The sequence below is a fragment of the Desmodus rotundus genome, chromosome 1 (assembly GCF_022682495.2).
Source record: "Desmodus rotundus isolate HL8 chromosome 1, HLdesRot8A.1, whole genome shotgun sequence".
Taxonomy (NCBI): Eukaryota; Metazoa; Chordata; class Mammalia; order Chiroptera; family Phyllostomidae; genus Desmodus; species Desmodus rotundus.
In genome coordinates, this window is record NC_071387.1 from 20,160,795 (window position 1) to 20,171,002 (window position 10,208).

The window sequence follows — 10,208 nt, forward strand, 5'->3', positions numbered from 1 at the left end:
CACAAGTTAAAAGTGTGTGTAATCAGCCAGTGGAACAGAGTGCAAACTGACAAACTAGGAAAGCCTGAAAGAATGGATTTAGGCGACGGTCCCACAAAACGTAGCAAAAACTACCTGCGTGCATTTCTCAAGTATACTATGTTCTTTTGAAGACTCTGGATTTTTTTATTGAGAATCTACAGACTATATAGTCAAAGGGGAAATAGTCCCAAGCTCTTTTTTGCACACCTTGTAGTTTGTATTCTGCTTTGTAATTGAAAGTGTATTTTCTCCTACATTGCCTCATAAAGTTGTGAGAATTGAAAGCTTTGTGGATGCCTAACAGAGACCAATGGCTGTATGAACATTGGTGTCCCTTCTCTGCTCAGCCCTTCCCCGAACCATCTCCACTAATTCTGCAAAGCTCTTGCTTTATATTTAAGAAAATTGAGTTGCAAAGTAGCAGAACCTATAAGATCTACAAATTACTTTCCCAACACCTGAATCCCAAGGCTAGGGTCCAGAGTAATCAGCCACAGCACACGTTCTGGAGGGCGAACCCTCGCAAGAATGTGGCTGGCATTTTTGAACCCCAAGTAAGCTTTATGGCTATGGTTATTATTACAGCCTATGTTTCTGACATTTGCAAAAGAAAATGTTTCTACTCACAAGGAAGCTTTGTTGTTTTTTTTTTTTTAAGAGTCCCACCAAATAACTTCAGGCTATGTTTAAAGGACAGCCCAAAATTGTTCCATAAGTCATAATTGCAACACTGAGAGGAGCTCGTGACGAATGTCTTTCAGTTCTCTGAATATCCACACTCTCATCCTGAGGCCTTTACACAAGGCGTTCCCTTTACCCTTGTCACTCTCCTCTACCCCCAGTTCTCACCCATCCCCGCCATCGTAACGCCACCCCCACACTTTTCTTTCTGCTATGTGTTCTTGAGTTCTCAGATGCTGCTGACTTTACTCTATCCCCCCCTTTCCCATATCCACCCAAAGATCACCTTATATAAAACACAGCGAAAGTGAGCTGTGCCCTTCCTCATTCAAGATTCATTCCAGTCAATAATGCCAAGGAGTAGAACAGGCAAACCAATATGGACAGTCAACTGCAGAGTGAATATACTGTGTGTGTAATGTACTGAGGTTCAGGAAGAGCAGCAATGGGTTAGATATATCCCAAAGCTCTCTCACGCACACACATGCACACCTTTTTATCCCTATCAAAATAGTTCATGACCTTGATCATAAACCATTGACCAGCTTGCTACACTTGGACCTTAAGTAGACCCAAAATACGGAATGAAACCCAGGATCCTGTAACATGTTGTGGTAAAAACACACTACTAGAGTAGGCTCTCGAGTGCTCAGGTGTCTCCCATTAGAGTAAGAGGTGGAGCAGGCACTGAGCTCGGCTGGATCCCTCACTGCGCAGGTGGCCAAGATGATGAAACTATGATGAGCCCACCCAGGGAAACAAGAGAGGCAGCAGGAAGGCACACCCACTCATTTGCATCCTGGATCTCAGGCATATCCTTATACTCATACTGTTTTGCTAGTTGTGTAATAAACTGAAGGACAAATCTCTGCAAGTCACAGTCATCCTTCCCCCTAATCTCTGTGGCCGGGTCTAGATGAGCTCCTCATCCAGCTGAGCTCTACAGGTCTAGCTGAACTTCTGGTCTACCATCAGAAACCCCCTTCTAAGCCCTAGCCCAGAACTTTCCCCAAGGTGAGGCAAACTAGAAGTTCTGCTTCAGACTATGTATATTTAACATGCTTTATATTTTAATACACTTTCAATACAGTCCCTATAAGTTGAAGATCTAGAACCAAGACAACCAGGAGAGAAGTGTGCACAGAACAAACAAGAATGGGATGTTTAACTCTCCATATTCCTGTTGTTCCTTGTTCCCTCACTTGTAGTTAAAAATTTATCAACCATCTCAAACAGTTCTGCCTGGTTTCTCTCCTAATTTCACCTGCTGACACATAATTTACAAACTTGACTCCTGGGTTCTAGAGGTGTTTTCTAGATCTGCAAAATGCCTTCTTGAGTCTCTGTGTTCTCTAAACCATGCTATTTCTAATAAAAAAATAAACATTGGGATAAATGAAAAACATGAGTTCTTTGAAACCCTGAACTTTGCTTTGGGAAAGGCTTTTCCCTGAGCACCATTGTTCTAGCTTGGATGAGTCAGGATCCAGGTTGCCTCTGTGGATCCTGGCCCTCCTCCCAATTAGGTTTGGTTTTTCTAATAGGGTAGTGGAAATATGGGAGAAAGAAATTGGCAAAATCCAGCTCATTTCTCCCTAAAATGGCTCTTACAAAAGAGCTCTTCCCTTTCACACACTTAAACTACCTACCCCACCCATTATCAGCCTTGTCATCAAGTTCCTTGGTGATTCACGTGGTGAACGTACCCTGGAGGGCCTGTCTTTTTGGCAGCATATCTGGACTACACCCCTAAACCCTGACTTTGTCTTCTGATTATTGATAATAAGATAATTTTTCTTTTCTTTTCTTTTTTTTTTTTGCTGCTGTGCTTTCATCTTCATTTTTCTCTCTCCAGGAAATGTTCCTTTCCCCAAATCAGCTTCTACAGTAACAATTGCAATTAGTCTTGACAGCTCAACTCTCTGCAAGGTTGTTGTTGCCCGAAGGGAAAGTTAAGAGTTTTAGGAGCCAGCAACTCTCTTGATTTCTGGCTTTAGAAATGGAGCTCAGGGGCGAGGGATGTGCCTAAGTGACACAATTAGGAAGAGAGTGAAGAACGGAAGCTTGGCCACTGCCACCAGCCATTCCTCCAGGGAGTGCAGGTACCTCTTTACTCAGTTTAGATTCTTTGCAGCTGCAGTCTCAAGAAGAGCAGATAAATTGCAACACTGGACAGCTATCGTCCTGTTGGTAACCTTTCTGGGTTGTCATAACGGCATATGAGAATATACTGGACATCACTATTATCACCCAGAGAGAGCTGGCTTTGTAGGTACAGCAATGTGGTTGGAAAATGGAGTGCAAAGGTCCACTGGTATATGAGTTTGTTTAAGATCAAGGAAGAGTCTGTCATCTACATCAAAGAGTGGAGGGTACGTGGAAAGGGTCAAAGCATGCCCCTCACTGTGCCCTTGGCATCCTCAGGCAACCAGGGGCTGGATTTCCTCATCCGTAATCCCTTAAATTTCTTCTCCATTTGGGGATCTGGTTGGACTAATGTATCATCTCTTCTTTAGAGTAAAATGACATGACATTGACTTGGGGATGTGTTCTCCTCCCCAAGCCAATGAACGTGTTGACTACACTCCCTCTTGAGAAAAAGCATACATGATGCAAAAGAAATTAATAATTTTCTCTCAAATAAAGGTGATAAAATCAAAACTTAATGGACTTAGTAGTAGGAGGTGAGGATGCCTCTTAGTCTAGCTGTCTGGTCCCTTTGCTGTGTCTAAAAGTGGGAGAATTCCATGCCCAGACCTTCACGATGTCCCTGCCTAGAGTTTCCCTAACACAGTGGAGAAAAACCTAATCTAAATCTTCCCTTCTCTCCTCTCCTCACTATTTAAACATTTATTTCCTCCCGACAACTTCTAGCCCAAGTGGCTTTCAAACTTGAGCATCAGCACAATCACATGGAAGGGTTTATTAAAACATATGCATCTGGGCCCCACCCTCAGAGATTCTGATTCAGTAGGTCCAGGGTGGGGCCTGAGAATTTGCACTTCTCACCGTTCCCAAGCAACGCTGATACTCATGCACTGGGTACTCTGTTCCACTCACAGCTCCCTGACAGAAACATATATCTAGAGCAGTGCTTCTCACACATCAAGGCACATAAGAATCACCTGGGAGGGCAACAGCTGGGAGGGTGCCAGTCACATTCAGGAAGTAGGTGAAGTTACTGGTAATGGGACAAGTGCTGGACATACCTCCAGAAGCCAGGCAGCAGCATTATCCCCTCTCCCAGCCCTCCCCCAACGTACAGCCAAAAAGCGATGAAGCAGGTTGCCCTGCCCCTGCAATTACCTAAGGTTCCGCCCCATGCAAATTACAAGTGACTTTTCTAAGACAGGGAGTCAAAGCAGCTCTACCTAATACATAGAAACAAACACAGGGAGGCTGCCAAATTGACGAGACAAAGAAACATGGCCCAAATGAAAGAACAGAATAAAACCCCAGAAAAATAACTAAATGAGACAGAGATAACCAACCTATCAGATGCGCAGTTCAAAACACTGGTGATCAGGATGCTCAAAGAACTCATTGAGTACGGCAACGACATAAGGGAAGACATGAAGGTTGCACTAAGTGAAATTAAAAAAATCTACAGGGCTTCCACAGTGGAGAGGATGAAGCTGAGAATCAAATCAACAATTTGTAACACAAGGAAGGATAAAGCATTCAATCTGAACAGCAGGAAGAAAAAAATAATTTTTTAAAAAATGAGACTTAGGAATCCCTGGAACAACTTTAAACATACCAACATCTAAATCATAGGGGTACCAGAAGGAGAAGAGGAAGAACAAGAAATTGAAAATTTATTTGAAAATATAATGAAAGAAAACTTCTCTAATGTGATGAAGGAAATAGACATTCAAGTCCAGGAAACAGAGAGTCCCAAACAAGTTGGACTCCAAGAGGACCACACCAAGGCACATCATAATTAAAATGCCAAAGGTTAAAGATAAAGAGAGAATCTTAAAAGCAGCAAGAGAAAAGAAGAGAGTTCCTTACAAAGGAGTTCCCTTAAGGCTGTAGCTGATTTCTCAAAAGAAACTTTGCAGGCAAGAAGGGGCTGGAAAGAAGTATTCAAAGTGATGAAAAGCAAGGACCTGCAACTTAGATTACTCTATCCAGCAAAGCTATCATTTAGAATTGAAGGGCAGATAAAGTGCTTCCCAGACAGAGTAAAGCTAAAGGAGTTCATTATCACCAAACTCTTATTATATTAAATATTAAAGAGACTTACTTAAGAAAAAAGAAGATCAAAACAATGAACATTAAAAGGGCAACAAATTCACAACTCTGAACAACTGAATCTAAAAATATAAACTAAGCAAACAACCAGAACAGGACCAGAAACATAGATACGGAGATCATTTGGAGGGTTATCAGCTGGGAGGGGGAGAAAGTAGAGTGGGGGCAAAGGTACAAGGATTAAGAAGCATAATTGGTAGATACAAAATACACAGGGAGATGTCAAGAATAGTATAGGAAATGGAGAAGCCATAGAACTTATGTGCACGACCCATGGACATATGAATAAGGGTGAGGGATTGCTAGAAGGGGTGGGAGTACCGACCAGGTAGATGGGAGCAAAGGGGGAAAATTGGGACAACTGTAATAGCATAATCAATAAAATACTTTTTTTTTTTAAAAAAAAGAATCACCTGGGAATCTTGTAATACAGATTCCTATTCAGTGGATCTGGGGTGGAGCCCAAAGTGCTGCATTTCTATCAAGCTCCCGGGTGATGACAAAGTTTATGTGACCTTGAATAGCAAGGTCTTGGAGGATTATAGACAATTCAGTTCACCTTCTCGTGCACATAATGAAAGTCCTACTTACAAATCCATTATCCTCCTGGCATACAAGTTCCTTCTCAGCCTCCTCCTTTCATTTATTATTCTGCTGTGCTGTTGTTCCTGTAGCTTTTCTCCCTCCCTCCCTCCCTCCCTTCCTCCTTCCTCCCTTCCTTCCTCCCTTTTCTTTCTTTCTTTCTTTCTCTTTCTTTCTTTCTTTCTTTCTTTCTCTCTCTCTCTCTCTCTCTCTCTCTCTCTCTCTCTCTCTCTCTTTCTTTCTTTCCTTTTATTAAATTTATTGGTATGACATTGATTAATAAAATTATGTAAGTTTCAGGTGTACAATTCTATAATACATCATCTGTATATTGTATTGTGTTCTCAGCACCCAAAGTTAAGTCTCCATCCATCACTATTTATCCCCCCTTTACTCTCTTCTACCTGTCCCCACCCCTCTTCTCTTCTGGTAACCACCATACTGTTGTCTATATCTTGTCTCTTTCTTTTTCTTCCTTCCTTCCTTCCTCTCTTCCTTCCTCCCTTACTCTGTCCCTTGATGCGGACTCTGACCAGCAGTGTCCGTGGTGGTGTGAATTCACACAGACTGCAGAAGTCCTGTGGAGAAAAGGGACGGCATGGCCACTCTCTGAGTGAGAGAGCACCCCGACCCTTGCCTGGACAGGCTTTTATTGCTTTTGCTGGTGCCTTACATCAAGGAGGGTCCTCATTTATTATGCAAAGGTTTGCTTTAGGTGATTACTTCTTACAGATAACAAAGAAAAGGATGTTGCAAACACAAGGAGAAAAGTGGTCAAACTGGTTACACTCTGTCCTTGGGAAGTTTAGCACAGACTTTAGGAGTTACTTCAAAGATTTGTGTTAAACATTTGCTGCCTTAATTCAGGGTGAGGGGGTTTTAGCAAAAGCAAGCCTCAAAGCATCCTACGTACAATGCAAGCCTGGTTCCCCACAGGAAAGCTGATCTGTGGGCCTGGCTTCTGTGTGTTGCCTTGTGCCTGTCAGATTTCCAAACCAGGGCTGAACTACATTCGCCATTGCCATGAGGACTAGTTCCCTATACTGCCTCCCTCCTTCCCTGCTTTCTCCCTCCGTCCCCTTCTTTCTTACAAAGTTCTCAGTGATGCTGATAGTCTGCGGAGCATACTGAGTATCGAGACTCTAGCAGTGGATGCAATTTTCTTCCTTCACCCAAGCACATTAGAGCAGCCCCTCTCATTGTTCTCCCATGTGTACCCTTGACCGACTACATCGCGGCATGAAACTAAAGCAGACACCTGCGCACACACACACAAGACCCCACCAGGGAGCTGGGTCAGAGAGAATAAACTGACTTTCTTCCTTAGGATATGACTGATAATGATCTGAGTTTTGTATGAAATGGTTCTCTATCTATTTCTGTGGTACTTAATATGTCTGTGTATCTCTAAGTTCTGAGGTGTTTTATAAGTAAATATATGAATGATTTATTTATTTCTTAGTTTTGTAAAATGTTTTCACTTTACCCTCTTTTGTGCTTTCCTTGTCCCTTGTCCTCTCACCAGCTTTCTTTTCATCTTTTCTCTCTTTGCTGCTTTTCCTCCCACTCTCTGTTTTTTTCTTGTTGATTTTTTTCCATGTTTAAAATTCCCAACCCACTCTCAGGATTCCACCCCTGAATTAATTAAAAAAAAAACCAAAACACTCAACCTTGACATCTCCAAAAGAGACTCCACCCAGATTGTTCTGGAGCTCCGTAAATCCAATGGTGAGATCAGAAGTCAGTCTAAGAAAATGCATGTGCGTGCACGTCAGGGAAATAAAGAAGGCAGTCCAGTGAACAGGGGACGGCTGGATTGTTCCTCTCTAGAAAATACTCGGCCAGGGCTCTACTCCAGGAGTAGACATTTGCCCTGCTTACTGACTAAGCGCGCTCTCTCTCTCTCTGCAAAATATAAAAAAGACGTTCATGTTTGTGAACGTGGCTGTTTTCTGGATATTAATAGTGCTTAATTCTATTTAGGAATAAACAGGCCACTGTGAGCTGTCGCCTTGTACCCTCCCTGCCCTTGGGCTGAGCAAGCTGCTTAGCTGTGAGTTTCTTGCAAGAGTCTATCAGCGATGAAGCCTTGCTCCGCTTCCGGGGACCCAGGGACAGGGCAGGAGTCTGTCTGTCAGACAGTAGCTGTGTCAGAGCGAATTCTGTGGTGCGTTCTTTCCAAATGCAGTGAGGTTCAAGAGGAGTTAAATTTTTAGGGAAAAGGAGGGTAGAAATGCTGGGCGTCTCCTTGGTGGAGAGAAAAGAGGAAATTACTCTGAATTCAGTTCACCCAGTGCTTAATGGCTTTTCTAAGAGACTTGCATGTTTTAGCTGATCCTGCGTTCCTTGCTATGTGACAGGTGACCCAGACCTGAGTTCTAAATGAATTCTAGCCAGGATAAGTTAGCCAAACTTGTTGCACCTCGATCGTCTCATCGGTACAGGGGATACAATTGCCTTAGCTAACTGGGTACTTATAAGTTAACCTAAGTGAAAGGCATGCCTAGAACCAAGCCCACTCTTCTTCACAGTGGTTCTCAGCTGGGGGCTTGGAAGATGTTTAATACGTGTCAGCATCCATCTGTCCTTCCTGGATGAAAAGGAGAGAAAAGAAAAAGGAGAAGGGAATGATAAATCTGCAATATGTAGTACCAATAAAATCCCTGGCTGTGGTGGCAGAAGCATCAAAATCCAGGGGCTCAAACTCAAACGCCAGTGGAAGCCAGGCAGGCCGTGTAAATCAGGACAGCACCACAGAGGGAAAGAAAAGAGAGCACAGCAGACGGTGGACAACCGCGTTAGAAATACTTCAGATGCCTGTTATCTTAGCATTAGGAAAATAGCTACACAGCCACAACAAAAATGGCATCTTGCCACTCCACCTTGAGTTCTCGAAGTAATAAGGAGGAGGTGGGGGAGGGGTCAACTGGACAGAGCATGTCGCCCCCGGAGGGGAGCCACTCGCTCTCCACCTGACAGTAATCATGCAACACCAGACTCCAGGCTCCATGTTGCCAGATCTCACAACTGTTTTCAAGATGAGTAAGAGGTTTTGTTTATCCCTAAAATATTCCAGTTTGTAAATGTTGGCCAGCACTGTGGTATGGCCCGACAGACGTGCCCTCCCAGGCTTGTGGACAATGAGGTTGCAACCTGGGGGCACATTGAATTGCTGTTTGCTTTCTATTCTCTGTGAGGTAAGAAAGCCCCTTCTGAAATATGAACTTGGAAAATCAGAACGGAATGCGTGCATGCCTTTGCTGCCTCAGGCTGGAAATTGTACACCCTTGACTAGACGTCTTCGTGTCTGTTAATTCTCACTGTATCCCTATGAGGTGAGCACGACCCCTGTTTCCCAGATTAGGAAACAGGAGCTTAGACAAGCAATAATTTGCTCAAGATCTCATGCAATAGCAAAACTCAGATTTGAAACCAATTGTTTTTTCCAAGTTTAGTGCCTCTCTCGTACCATGAAGTAGAAAAATAACATTTCTGAGTCCAAGCCTCAATTTCCTTCCGTGGTTTCTCTTGATAAACATCAGGCAGTTAGGGAGGCTTGGAAGCAAATTTAGGTCACTGGAATGCCAGTTAGGAAGTGGGTATTTCAGAGGATGAGTGAGTATTTTGAGCCTGGGCATTTTGGAGGCCAGAAACTAACTCCCTTCATCCTGAAGTTAGATTTGGCTCTACTATTTGTGGACCTTGTCCACAAATTTTTAAACACCAGTAATGATGGGAAGTCATAGTTCCTGCAATTAGACCCAAGTAGAGGAACTTCAATAATATTGTATCTGCATGGTTTCCAGGTAAGTATCAAAAATGCCAACTTCACCCAATTGAAACTATAAAGGAATTTCCTGGCGATGGAAATGACAGCGCCAGGCTTAGACTGAGTTTCTGGCAATACTCAATCCTGTAGATCAAGGTATTACCCCAAACCCAGATTTCCCCTAGGTCTCCTCACTGCTTTCTGAAATACTGGCCTGGAACAAAGATTGGATTCCCGTGTGTTTTCTATCATAGCTACTAGCCAGCATCTTCTAGTTTCTACCCTGGGGAAGAGAAAGAGAACATTTTAGTAACCCCGTCCCAAGTGCTAGGAATTGCTTTCTCTGGCTTTCCTGCTTTCTAGCCTGAAGATGAGGTTGCCGGTTGGGTTGAGGTCATCAGGTCGAACTCTGGATTTAGGGTTATGCCAATCCCACTCCAGCAGCACAGCTGCTATACAATGGAGAGGAGTGTAGATTTGCCCATAGAAAAGTCAGTATATTTTTAATGGAAAGTGTTCCTCCACTTCCTTATGAATGCAGGGAGGCAACTGACAGATAGTCGCTACAAAAACCTGCCTGGTCTGTGGCGTAGAAGACACAGTCACACTTTATACAATATGTTATCTAATGCATACAAAGGAGAGGCAGCGAATTCATCCCAGGGGACCTGACTGGATGGGAAAACCAGAAAGAAGGATTTTGCTGTTTTTGCTTTAAGACAGGAATCTGCTATTTCTCACTTTATAGTTGTTTTTGTTGCTCTTAAGATTTGGGAACATTAGCCATTTGGGGGGAGGTGGTTCTAACACTAAAATTCTGAAAAATGACAAACCATCGTGTGCAGGGTTCGGCAAACTGCTGCTGTTTTTGTAAACTAAGAATAGTTTTTAAAAGATT